The sequence below is a fragment of the Hypanus sabinus genome, chromosome 4 (assembly GCF_030144855.1).
Source record: "Hypanus sabinus isolate sHypSab1 chromosome 4, sHypSab1.hap1, whole genome shotgun sequence".
Classification (NCBI taxonomy): Eukaryota; Metazoa; Chordata; class Chondrichthyes; order Myliobatiformes; family Dasyatidae; genus Hypanus; species Hypanus sabinus.
The window spans coordinates 178242822-178256638 of NC_082709.1; positions in this window are offsets into that span (position 1 = coordinate 178242822).

Here is a 13817-nt window from a genome sequence, read left to right on the forward strand (position 1 = left end):
CAAGTTCCAGGCTCAAGGTTCTAGTCCAAGTTCCAGGCTCAAGGCTCTAGTTCAAGTTCCAGGCTCAAGGTTCTAGTTCAAGTTCCAGGCTCAAGGTTCTAGTTCAAGTTCCAGGCTCAAGGTCCTAGTTCAAGTTCCAGGCTCAAGGTTCTAGTTCAAGTTCCAGGCTCAAGGTTCTAGTCCAAGTTCCAGGCTAAAGGTTCTAGTTCAAGTTCCAGGCTCAAGGTTCTAGTCCAAGTTCCAGGCTCAAGGTTCTAGTCCAAGTTCCAGGCTCATGGTTCTAGTTCAAGTTCCAGGCTCAAGGTTCTAGTTCAAGTTCCAGGCTCAAGGTCCTAGTCCAAGTTCCAGGCTCAAGGTTCTAGTTCAAGTTCCAGGCTCAAGGTTCTAGTCCAAGTTCCAGGCTCAAGGTTCTAGTCCAAGTTCCAGGCTCAAGGTTCTAGTCCAAGTTCCAGGCTCATGGTTCTAGTCCAAGTTCCAGGCTCGAGGTTCTAGTCCGTTCCAGGCTCATGGTTCTAGTCCAAGTTCCAGGCTCATGGTCCTAGTCCAAGTTCCAGGCTCAAGGTTCTAGTTCAAGTTCCAGGCTCAAGGTCCTAGTTCACGTTCCAGGCTCAAGGTTCTAGTTCAAGTTCCAGGCTCATGGTTCTAGTCCAAGTTCCAGGCTCAAGGTTCTAGTCCAAGTTCCAGGCTCAAGGTTCTAGTCCAAGTTCCAGGCTCAAGGTCCTAGTCCGTTCCAGGCTCAAGGTTCTAGTCCAAGTTCCAGGCTCATGGTCCTAGTCCAGGTTCCAGGCTCGTGGTCCTAGTCCAGGTTCCAGGCTCAAAGTTCTAGTTCAAGTTCCAGGCTCAAGGTTCTAGTCCAAGTTCCAGGCTCAAGGTTCTAGTTCAAGTTCCAGGCTCAAGGTTCTAGTCCAAGTTCCAGGCTCAAGGTCCTAGTCCAAGTTCCAGGCTCAAGGTTCTAGTTCAAGTTCCAGGCTCAAGGTCCTAGTTCACGTTCCAGGCTCAAGGTTCTAGTTCAAGTTCCAGGCTCATGGTTCTAGTCCAAGTTCCAGGCTCAAGGTCCTAGTCCAAGTTCCAGGCTCAAAGTTCTAGTTCAAGTTCCAGGCTCAAGGTCCTAGTTCTCGTTCCAGGCTCAAGGTTCTAGTCCAAGTTCCAGGCTCAAGGTCCTAGTTCAAGTTCCAGGCTCAAGGTCCTAGTTCAAGTTCCAGGCTCAAGGTTCTAGTCCAAGTTCCAGGCTCATGGTCCTAGTCCAAGTTCCAGGCTCATGGTCCTAGTCCAAGTTCCAGGCTCAAGGTTCTAGTCCAAGTTTCAGGCTCAAGGTTCTAGTCCAAGTTCCAGGCTCAAGGCTCTAGTTCAAGTTCCAGGCTCAAGGTTCTAGTTCAAGTTCCAGGCTCAAGGTTCTAGTTCAAGTTCCAGGCTCAAGGTCCTAGTTCAAGTTCCAGGCTCAAGGTTCTAGTTCAAGTTCCAGGCTCAAGGTCCTAGTCCAAGTTCCAGGCTCAAGGTTCTAGTCCAAGTTCCAGGCTCATGGTTCTAGTTCAAGTTCCAGGCTCAAGGTTCTAGTTCAAGTTCCAGGCTCAAGGTCCTAGTCCAAGTTCCAGGCTCAAGGTTCTAGTCCAAGTTCCAGGCTCGAGGTTCTAGTCCAAGTTCCAGGCTCGAGGTTCTAGTCCAAGTTCCAGGCTCGAGGTTCTAGTCCAAGTTCCAGGCTCGAGGTTCTAGTCCAAGTTCCAGGCTCATGGTTCTAGTCCAAGTTCCAGGCTCATGGTTCTAGTCCAAGTTCCAGGCTCGAGGTTCTAGTCCAAGTTCCAGGCTCGAGGTCCTAGTTCACGTTCCAGGCTCAAGGTTCTAGTCCAAGTTCCAGGCTCAAGGTCTTAGTTCAAGTTCCAGGCTCAAGGTCCTAGTTCAAGTTCCAGGCTCAAGGTTCTAGTCCAAGTTCCAGGCTCATGGTCCTAGTCCAAGTTCCAGGCTCAAGGTTCTAGTCCAAGTTCCAGGCTCAAGGTTCTAGTCCAAGTTCCAGGCTCAAGGTTCTAGTCCAAGTTCCAGGCTCAAGGTTCTAGTCCAAGTTCCAGGCTCAAGGCTCTAGTTCAAGTTCCAGGCTCAAGGTTCTAGTTCAAGTTCCAGGCTCAAGGTTCTAGTTCAAGTTCCAGGCTCAAGGTCCTAGTTCAAGTTCCAGGCTCAAGGTTCTAGTTCAAGTTCCAGGCTCAAGGTTCTAGTCCAAGTTCCAGGCTAAAGGTTCTAGTTCAAGTTCCAGGCTCAAGGTTCTAGTCCAAGTTCCAGGCTCAAGGTTCTAGTCCAAGTTCCAGGCTCATGGTTCTAGTTCAAGTTCCAGGCTCAAGGTTCTAGTTCAAGTTCCAGGCTCAAGGTCCTAGTCCAAGTTCCAGGCTCAAGGTTCTAGTTCAAGTTCCAGGCTCAAGGTTCTAGTCCAAGTTCCAGGCTCAAGGTTCTAGTCCAAGTTCCAGGCTCAAGGTTCTAGTCCAAGTTCCAGGCTCATGGTTCTAGTCCAAGTTCCAGGCTCGAGGTTCTAGTCCGTTCCAGGCTCATGGTTCTAGTCCAAGTTCCAGGCTCATGGTCCTAGTCCAAGTTCCAGGCTCAAGGTTCTAGTTCAAGTTCCAGGCTCAAGGTCCTAGTTCACGTTCCAGGCTCAAGGTTCTAGTTCAAGTTCCAGGCTCATGGTTCTAGTCCAAGTTCCAGGCTCAAGGTTCTAGTCCAAGTTCCAGGCTCAAGGTTCTAGTCCAAGTTCCAGGCTCAAGGTCCTAGTCCGTTCCAGGCTCAAGGTTCTAGTCCAAGTTCCAGGCTCATGGTCCTAGTCCAGGTTCCAGGCTCAAAGTTCTAGTTCAAGTTCCAGGCTCAAGGTTCTAGTCCAAGTTCCAGGCTCAAGGTTCTAGTTCAAGTTCCAGGCTCAAGGTTCTAGTCCAAGTTCCAGGCTCAAGGTCCTAGTCCAAGTTCCAGGCTCAAGGTTCTAGTTCAAGTTCCAGGCTCAAGGTCCTAGTTCACGTTCCAGGCTCAAGGTTCTAGTTCAAGTTCCAGGCTCATGGTTCTAGTCCAAGTTCCAGGCTCAAGGTCCTAGTCCAAGTTCCAGGCTCAAGGTTCTAGTTCAAGTTCCAGGCTCAAGGTCCTAGTTCTCGTTCCAGGCTCAAGGTTCTAGTCCAAGTTCCAGGCTCAAGGTCCTAGTTCAAGTTCCAGGCTCAAGGTCCTAGTTCAAGTTCCAGGCTCAAGGTTCTAGTCCAAGTTCCAGGCTCATGGTCCTAGTCCAAGTTCCAGGCTCATGGTCCTAGTCCAAGTTCCAGGCTCAAGGTTCTAGTCCAAGTTTCAGGCTCAAGGTTCTAGTCCAAGTTCCAGGCTCAAGGCTCTAGTTCAAGTTCCAGGCTCAAGGTTCTAGTTCAAGTTCCAGGCTCAAGGTTCTAGTTCAAGTTCCAGGCTCAAGGTCCTAGTTCAAGTTCCAGGCTCAAGGTTCTAGTTCAAGTTCCAGGCTCAAGGTCCTAGTCCAAGTTCCAGGCTCAAGGTTCTAGTCCAAGTTCCAGGCTCATGGTTCTAGTTCAAGTTCCAGGCTCAAGGTTCTAGTTCAAGTTCCAGGCTCAAGGTCCTAGTCCAAGTTCCAGGCTCAAGGTTCTAGTCCAAGTTCCAGGCTCGAGGTTCTAGTCCAAGTTCCAGGCTCGAGGTTCTAGTCCAAGTTCCAGGCTCGAGGTTCTAGTCCAAGTTCCAGGCTCGAGGTTCTAGTCCAAGTTCCAGGCTCATGGTTCTAGTCCAAGTTCCAGGCTCATGGTTCTAGTCCAAGTTCCAGGCTCGAGGTTCTAGTCCAAGTTCCAGGCTCGAGGTCCTAGTTCACGTTCCAGGCTCAAGGTTCTAGTCCAAGTTCCAGGCTCAAGGTCTTAGTTCAAGTTCCAGGCTCAAGGTCCTAGTTCAAGTTCCAGGCTCAAGGTTCTAGTCCAAGTTCCAGGCTCATGGTCCTAGTCCAAGTTCCAGGCTCAAGGTTCTAGTCCAAGTTCCAGGCTCAAGGTTCTAGTCCAAGTTCCAGGCTCATAGTTCTAGTTCAAGTTCCAGGCTCAAGGTTCTAGTTCAAGTTCCAGGCTCAAGGTCCTAGTCCAAGTTCCAGGCTCAAGGTTCTAGTCCAAGTTCCAGGCTCCAAGCTGTGCTCCCCTTCCAGGCTCCAAATCAGGATCAAAGTCTCGAGTCCAAGTCATGCTTCAAGTTCCAAGTTCAAGCTGAGGTCCAAGTTCCGAGTCCATGCTGAGTTCCAGGGTCCAAGTCCAAGTCAAGTCTGAGTCCAGGTTCCTAGTCCAAGTTGAGTGCAAGGCAAGTTCAAGTCCAGGTTTCAAGTCCAAGTCCTAGTCCAGGTTTTACTGGTTTGTTATCCAATGTTTGTGTCCATGTTGACATTTGGTCCTCGCACCCTGGCCTTCTTAGTAACGATCAATAAACACAGTTTTGTTTATACTATCTCTGTGTCTGTGTTCTGCACTTGGGTCTGCTCCCAATGCCCCCTTGTAACAAGTCTATGCAAATTCCGCAATAATTGCAAAGAGATTTCCGAACGTCCCCAAGCTGATGGATGTAATGGAGGGGCAAGCAGTGGACAGGCATGTTTGTGACTGTACAGCGAAGTGGAACTGTGTCCAAAGTAACTGGGGATGAAGCTGAGGTCAGTTAAGAGACAGGGGAACTTGAGTTGCCAGAAGGCGTGAGTACTGGACAGTGGAAGGCCTCTACAAGTAGACAGGAAAGATCCCAAGGTGTGTCTGAGACTGAAGAGGTAGAGGATGGGATAAGGAGGTCTCAAAGAGACAGGGAACCCCCAGATAGGCTGGCTATGTCGCATCAGGGAAACAGAGTGTTGCATCTGTCCTCTTACTGAGGTATGTCACTACCATTTACAAATGGATTGGAGGTCCCAACATCACAAAATTCCTTTGAAAACTGTGTTCTTAATCGGGGGATGCTAAATTTCAAAGTCATGAGGACATGACTATTTTTGGTGGTGGGTGGGGGGGGAGGGAATGTAATGCCCTGGTAAAGGTTTTACTGCTAATGTCACAGGCTATTTCATGGAATGGGATTTCTGTAGAGGCAGTGTGTTCTGCTGGCGGTGTTTGGGTAATGATAAAGGATGCTTAGGAATGTGTGTGCCATCCAATCAAGAGGGTGGAACAGGGAGAAGGTTCTGGAGAAGGCTGGGGGAGCTGCTTTTGTGACTGACACTGGTGTGGGTCGAGGTCTTTTCTGACGGGAGATAGAGAATGAAAGAACTCGAGAGAACTCGGGGTAGGATTCGATTCAATTCAATGAAGCTTAAGTAGAGAAATGTTACGTGGGAGCGGTGAACAACAGCTGGCGCAGTGATTACATCAAAAACAACGGCTTCTGGAAGATTTAAGCTCCAACATGCACATGTGACTATTTAATTACAATGGGTCCTTTTTGTTTTTTTGTTTTCCTTTCTTTAATGCTAGTTGGTTATTTTAGCTTTCATAATTATACTTCCTTTATAATTGTAGACAGCATGCAATGTTATTTCTTGCAGCAGGCAATTGCAGGGAGCATGGAATTACACAGCATTCACATAAACCAGGGTTCAGGCGTGTGAGACATCCCGGACTTACAGGTTTGGTGAGACCCAAGTCATATTTGCCCTAGATGTACAGAGCCTGTGAAAGATGGTTTTCCCAGCACTGAGTCCAAGCCTTATCTCTAGAGATACCCTCTAAAAAGGGTTTCACATAAAAAATAAGTTGTGCAAAAAGAGAACAAAAATAGTGAACAGGAGACAAACAAGAGAAGACCCATCGCTGCTGGAAATCTGAAGCAACTCTCACAAAATGCTGGAGGAACTCACCTGGCCAGGCAGCATCTATGGAAAAGAGTACAGTTGATGTTTCAGGCCGAAATCCTTTGCCGGTCCTTATGCCACGTTTTTGAGGAATCACCTTTTGAGGATATCTTCAGCTCTGGGTAGGCTGGTGTCCATGATAGAGCTGGCTGAGCTTGCAACCCTCTGCAGATTTTTCTGATCCTTTGCAGTGGTCCCTCTGTATCAAATGGTGATTAAGCCAGTTAGAATGCTCTCCACTGTACACTGTAGAAATTTGCAAATGTCTTTGATAACATACCAAATCTCTTCAAACCCAAAAGAAATATAATAGCTGACGTGCCTTCTTCATAATTGCATCAAAAATATTGGGCACAGGACAGGTCTTCAGAGATATTTCCTTATTTAGATGACTGGCAAAGCTATTAAAATTCATGAATATTTATTCATGTTCCAGACAAAATGGCATTTCCAAATCACTGCGTATAAATTAGGGCCCTTTATCCAGGGACAGATGTGCAAGCCCTGGAGAGCACCTAGACGTGCTTTACAAGAATAATCAAGTGATTGAAAGATTTAACATATAATTTCTTTGGGGCCTGGACTCAACAGAGTTCAGAAAAATCGAGGGGGATTGGTTGTTGTGCAATGTTATTGAAGCCTACAGAATACTGTAAGTCTACAATAAAGGCAATGTAGAGAGAACATTTCCATTAGCAGCAGATTCTAGGATTTGAGAATAAAAGGATCTTACTTTTGAACCTTGAAGAGAAGTCATAGAGTCATGGAGGTGTACAGCACAGAAACAGGCCTTTCAGACCGTGCCAAAGCGATTTAAACTGCCTGCTCCAATCGACCTAGACTGGGACCATAGTGCTCCATATCCCTCCTATCCAAACTTCTCTTAAACAGTGAAATCAAGCTCACATACACCACTTGCGTTGGCAGCTTATTCCAGACTCTCACTAGCTTCTGAGTGTAGAAGTTTCTTCTCATGTTCTCCTAAACTGCTCACCTTTCACCCTTAACCCATGACCTCTGATTTTAGTCCCACCCAACCTTAGTGGAAAATCCAGCTTGCATTTACCCTATCTATACCCCTTATAATTTAGTATACCTCTATCAAAACTCCCTTCAATCTTCTACATTCCAAGGAATAAACCCCTAACTTACACAATTTTCCTTATATCTCAGGCCCTACAGACCTGGCAAAATCCTTGTAAATTTTCTCTGTACTCTTTCAACCCTACTTACATTTTTCCTGTAGGTAGGTGACCAAACCTGAACATAATATTCCAAATTATACAACTTCAACATAAGACCCATCTTCTGTACTCAATACATTGATTTATGAAGGCAATATGTCAAAAGTTTTCTTTATGATCCTTCTTACCTTAGATGCCACTTTCTGTGAATTATGGACCTGTTTTCCCAGATCCCTTTGTTCCACCACACTCCTCAGTGCCCTATCGCTCACTGTGTAAGACCTACCCTGGTTGGTCCTACCAAAGTGCAAAACCTTGCACTTCTCTGCACTAAATTCCACCTGCCATTTTTCAGCCTATTTTTCAAGCTGGTGTAGGTCCCTCTGCAAGCCACGACAGCCTTCCTCACTGTCCACTACACCCCCAATCTTGGTGTGATCTACAAATTTGCTGATCCAATTAACCGCATTATCATCCAGCTTATTGATATAGATGACAAACAACAAAGGACTCAGCACTAATCCCTGTGACACACCACTATTCACAGGGCTCTCCTATATGTCATGGTCTCATGGTCTTAAATGAAAATGGTTATATCCATCCAAAACTATAAGCAATTGCTCAAATTATTCAGATAATTTAAAAGTTATTTAAAATTAACAAAAGTTGATGAAATTTGAGTACAGTTAAAACTAATTCAAACAATCAAACATCTATTTTTTTCCCTTGATTAATTGCTGTAGTTTTCCACTTCTAAACTTGTTAATTTTTGGTACAATACTCAACATTGCATTTCCACTGTAAACTCCATGGGTATCAGGGCACAATCAAAGAAATGTCAGGTAACAGCTGTCAAGAAGCTTGGGACTGCCAAGTCTCTGGAACAGAAAACCCCAACCTGCTGATATTTGTGCCTGGAAATGTCAATAATTCATAGAATTTGAGAAGAATTGAAATTATGGTGGGCCGCTTGGGACATGATAGAGTCATATTCTGTTCGAATACGATATTACAAGCTGATAAAATTAGCCAGGATTTCAAAACTAAGCATCATGAGTTACTATGGAATTCAGATGAATCTTTTCACTTACTTGGAGTGAATCTGGACGTCACCTCCAAACAGCAGTTGAGAAAAATTTAAGAAAACAGGTGATATTGAAAATATTCATCAGGTCAAACAGCATCCAAGGGAGTTAAGTAAACACAAGACATTCTGCAGATTCTGGAAATCTTGAGCAATATGTAGTGTATTAGTTTGGCGGTTCATACAAAACTTTACAGCATTAGCTGTAAGATCAGTTTTCAATTCCCACTGCTGTCTTTCAGGAGTTTACATGTTCTCCCTGTGCCTGCTTGCTGTGTATGCTATGATGTCCTCCTATTGTCCAAAGATGAACAAGTTAGGGTTAGTAAGTTGTTGGCACCAGAAGCATGGCATCACTTTTCGGCTACCCAGCAAACCCTCAATGCAAACGACACATTTCACTGCATGTTTTGATGTATGCATGAGAAATAATTCTAATCTTTATCTTTACCTTTTGAAAATGCTGGGGGAGCTCAGCAGGTCAGGCAGCACCTATGAAGGGAAACAAACTGTCAATGATTTGGTCTGCAACCTCTCAATCAGGATTGGACCTTGGCCCAAAATGTTGACTGTTTATTCCCCTGCATTGATGCTGCCTCACCAGATGAATTTACTTATTTATTGAGAATCGGCATTGGACAGGCCTTTCCAGCTCTTCGAGCTGTATCATACAACAATCCTCTGATTTATTCCTAGCGTAACAATGGGATAATTTACCTTGACCAATTAACCTACTGACCAGTTTGTCTTCTGACTGTGGGAGGAAACTGGATCACCCAGAGGAAACTCATTTGGTCATGAGAGAACGTACAAGCTCATTGCAGGCGGCAGTGGGAATTGAACCTGGGTTGCTGGCACTGTAAATTGTTGTGCTAACCACTACGCTATCATTCCTCCAGCATTTTGTGTGTCCTTCACAGAGTTAACATTCCAGGTCAAAGAACGTTCATCAGAGGCGAATCTTAGCAACTTATTCAAGAGGGCAACAGTTCAACTGATGAGTGGGGAAAGAATGCTAGAAGGTTTTTATGACAGGATAAGGAAGTTTATATGGAGAAAGAACTCCTATGCAGACTAGTTCAGCTGAATGGATTGTTTTTTTTCTCTTTAATGTGAATGTAATGTGCTTCTTTAAAAAATGTTGGTATGTCTTTGTCTTCAGATGTTGACTCGGTTTTTTAAAGCCAGTACTTTAAGATGTTTTCCATTTATTGTCCTTTCATTTCTGCCTATTATGCTGAGCTTTCAGTCCTCATGAGGACTTTCATGTCATTGGCAGACAATCGGTTGAAAGGAATAGATTAGAAAACTTTGCAGAGCTGTAAGTATTATATGGGGAATAATCTAACTGGAAGTTAATTAACTAGAAAATAAGAGACATCTGGGAGTGAGTAATAGTCAGGAATCTAAACAAGAATGTTCAGATTTATTTGTATAATAATACACAGAGAACAACTAATCAAAAGTTCACACCAAATATTATAAATATATACATATTGGAATAGTGATTGACAAGAAATGAGTTTAATTACGATATTTCTATGGCTGATGTAGATTTAGGCAGCAGAGACTGAGGGGAATCTGATATTTATATGATGATGAGAGGCATAGATGGAGTACACAGCTGGTATTTTCTTTCCAGGGTTGTAACATCTAATAGTAGAAGACATGCATTAAAGGTGAAGTGGGGGACATTCAAAGATGTGTGGGCAAGATTCTCACAGAGAGAGTGGTGGGTGCAAGGAATGTATTGCCAGAGGTTGGGGGCGATGGAGACAAATACGACAGAGGTGTTCGAGAGGCTGTTAGGTAGGCATACAAATGGGCAGAGATTGGAGGATACGGACATTGTATAGGCAGAAGGAATTGGTTGACTTCAGTATTTAATCATTAGTTTGAATTATTCAGGGAACAGCATGGACTGAAGGGCCTGTTTCTGTGCTGTAATGTTCTTTGTTCCAATAGCAGTGACCTTAGATGTGGGTTATAGGTAGAAAAAATAAAAATATTTGAGTGCAGGGTAAAGAATTCAATAATGATTCCGTGGTTTAAGGTTTGTTGATTCCCTGAAGGAATGAACCTTAAACCATGAAATGTAACAGAGATTCAGGTGGTTTATATTTGGAACAATGGACACCTAGAAGCAAAGAAAACGGTGGGAAATTAGATGGTACATATGAACCGATGCTTGAAGGCAGGTTTCAAAGTGGAGTCATATGGAGTAATGAATTACAAGGAGAGAGCTAGGAGAACAGTTAAATTTGCAAGTGAATCTTTGATTGATTTTCCAATCTGTGTTCTACTTTACCACAAGGTTTTGAAAGGTTCCATTGCATTTTTTAACATGGAAGGTATCAGTTTATTTGCCGACTGGAGTCAGAGCTTCAGTTCTGCAGCTCTAGCGTGTCAAAGACTGCACTCTGAGGGTACAAATCATCATCAGAAACCAAGCAAACAAGAAGCAAGGAGCTACAGAGAGGTGCAAAAGTAGTCAGTTCCATCTTGGACACTACCCTCCATAGTAAACAAGTCATCTTCAAGGAGCGGTGCCTCAGAAAGGTAACGCCCATTATTAAGAAACCCCGTCACCCAGGGCAAGCCCTCTTTGCACTGTTACCATCAGGGAGGAGGTACAGAAGCCAAAAGGCACACACTCAGAGATTCAAGAACAGCTTCTTCTCCTCTGCCATATGATTCTTAAATGGACTCTGAACCCATATACACTACCTTGCTTTTTACTATATATTATTTTTGCACTATTTAAATCTATTTAATATACATATATATACTTACTGTAACTGAACATATTTATTTATTTTTCTTTCTATATTATCATGTATAGAATTGTACTGCTGCTGCTAATTTAACAAATTTCACGACACAAGCCTGTGATAATAAACTTGACTCCAATTCTGGTTCTGATTCTGTTTCTGATCCCTCATTGTGGAGCTGAAAGGAATAGTGAGGTGTTTTTTGTGGAGGGGGGGTCATGGACAGGTGAGAAATCTGAAGCCAGAGGGAAGGAAACTTTTCCTGAAACTCCCATACCTTCTCCATGATAGTAATGGGAAGACAGCATATTCTAGGCAGTGAGGGTCTTTGCTGATGATTATGGCCACTTTCAGGCACAGCTTCTTGTGTCCTTGATGATGGAATGGCCCCGATGGAGCTGACTATCTTAAGCCTCTGCAGCCATTGGAGCATTGGAGCATTAATACCAGATAATGATCTAACAGTCAGAATGCTCTTCACTGTATGTCTATAGACATTTGAAAGTGTTTGACTAAATTACCTCAAACTCCCAAGGACAAAGGGCAACTAGTATGCCTTCCTTATGACAGCATCAAAGCTCAAAGACCAAGTAAATTTATTATCAAAGTAATTAATATTCATAGTAAGACTCTTGGCAGTGTGGAGGATCAGTGAGATCTTGGCGTCCATGTCTATAAAAGCTGCTGAGCAGGTTCACAGTGTTGTTAAGAAGGGGTTTGGTGTGTTGGCCTTCATCAACCGTGGGATTGAGTTCAAGAGCCGTGAGGTAATGTTACAGTATATAAGACTTGGTCAGACCCCACTTGGAGTACTATACTCAGTTCTGGTCACCTCACTACTGGAATGATGTGGATACTATAGAGAGAGTGCAGAGGAGATTTACAAGGATGTTGCCTGAATAGAAAAGAATGCCTTATGAGAATAGGTTGAGTGAACTTGGCCTTTTTTCCTTGGAGTGACAGAGGATAAGAGGTAACCTGTGTATAAGATGATGAGATCCATTGATCATGTGGATAGCCAGAGGCTTTTTCCCAGGATGAAAAGGCTAACAAGAGGGGCATAGTTTTAAGGTGCTTGGAAGTAGGTACAAAGGGGATGGCAGAGGTAAGTTTTTCACACAGAGTTGTGGGTGCATAAAATGCACTGCAATCGGAGATGGTAGAAATAGATACAATAGGGACTAAGACTTTCTAAAAGACTCTTAGAAAAATGGACCTTAGAAAAATAAAGAGCTATGCAGTAGGGAAATTCTAGGCAGCTTCTAAAGTAGGTTACACAGTCGGCACAACATTGTGGGCCAAAGAGCCTGTAATGTTCTGTAGATTTCTATGTTCTATGTTCTATATACATGCATGTCACAATATATCACCTTGAGATTAATTTTCTTGTGGGCATACTCAATAAACCTGAAAACCATAATAGAATCAATAAAAGACCGCACCAATAGGGCAGGTAACTATGGTAAAAAAGACAATAAACTGTGCAAGTACAAAAAAAGAAATAATAATAATAAATAAGTAAGCAATAAATATCAAGAACATGCAATGAAGAGATCTTGAAAGTAAATCCATAGGTTATGGGAACCGTTTAATGATGGGACAAGTGAAGTTATCTCCTCTGTTCAAGAGCTTGATGGCTGAAGGGTAAAAACTGTTCCTGACCCTGACTATCTCAGTTTTGAAGTTTCTGTACTTTCTTCCAGATGGCTCCAGCGAGAAGAGAGCATAGAGTGGGATGCCACTCTGTGCAGATATGTTATGTAGATGTGGGGAGGGCTTTACCCATAATGTACGGGTACATATAGAACCACAGAACATTACAGCACAGAAACAGGCCTTTTGGCCCTTTTTGCTTCTACGCTCCAGGGAATGAAGTCACATCCATTACTTTTTGCAGGATTTTCCATTTATGGGCATTGGTGTTCCCATGCTAGGCTGTATTGTCAATATACTCTCAACCACATATCAATGTGTTGGGCCAAGGATAGATCCTCTGAGTTATGACACCCAATAACTTGAAGTTGCTTAACCTTTCCACTAAAGACTCCTCAATAGGACTGGTATGTGTTCTCCCAACTTCCCCTTCCGGAAATCCACTATGAATTCCTTGGTCCGACTGATGTTGAGTCCACGACTGATTGCAATATCCTGGTGGTAAACAGTATTACACTGAAGCACTGTACAGAAGACATCAGCACTGGTTAAATCATTTGTTCTGAGCTGAAATGGCATTGAATCCCAATCTCTTAGTCTCTTCGAGTAAAGCATCTGTGCAACATGACATTAATCAGATGACAACCATTAGTTCTTCAGATGTTATTGACTTAGAACAAAGGAAGAACATTCAGAGGAGCAATCGTAATTTAGCCCATTACAGCTAGCATCTTCTGTGCATGCAGTTAAATACAGTATACCAGTTTTTTTTTATGATATGCTGTAAATGATTCATGGGATGTCCTACAAGCAGAGTGATTAATGTAATGAGTTGACATTGTTTTGATAATATTGAAAGTGAAGTCTTTGTCAGTTTATGTATGTATAGTTCTTCATAAATTCCTTTGTATTCCTTTACATGTAAATGCCTGCAAGTAAGTGAATCTCATACTGGTATATGGTGACATTTCTTTAGTCAGAGAGTGGTGAATCTGTGGAATTGTTTACCACTGTGGAGGTCAAGTCTAGGTGTATATTGAAGACAGAGGTTAATAGATTCTTGATTGGTCAAAGCATGAAGGGACACGGGAAGAAGGCGGGAAATTGGAGGTGAAAGGAAAATTGGATCAGCCATCAGAGCAGACTCGATGGGCCAAGCAGCTTTATTCTGCTCCTATACCTATGTTCTTAGGGTCTTAGGGGTGTATACTTTTATAATAAGTTTACTTTGAACTTTGCAGTGATCACATTAAAACTTAAAGGATGACAGTGTAGAAGCTCAGAGTCTGGTCAGAATATTTGTATGTTCT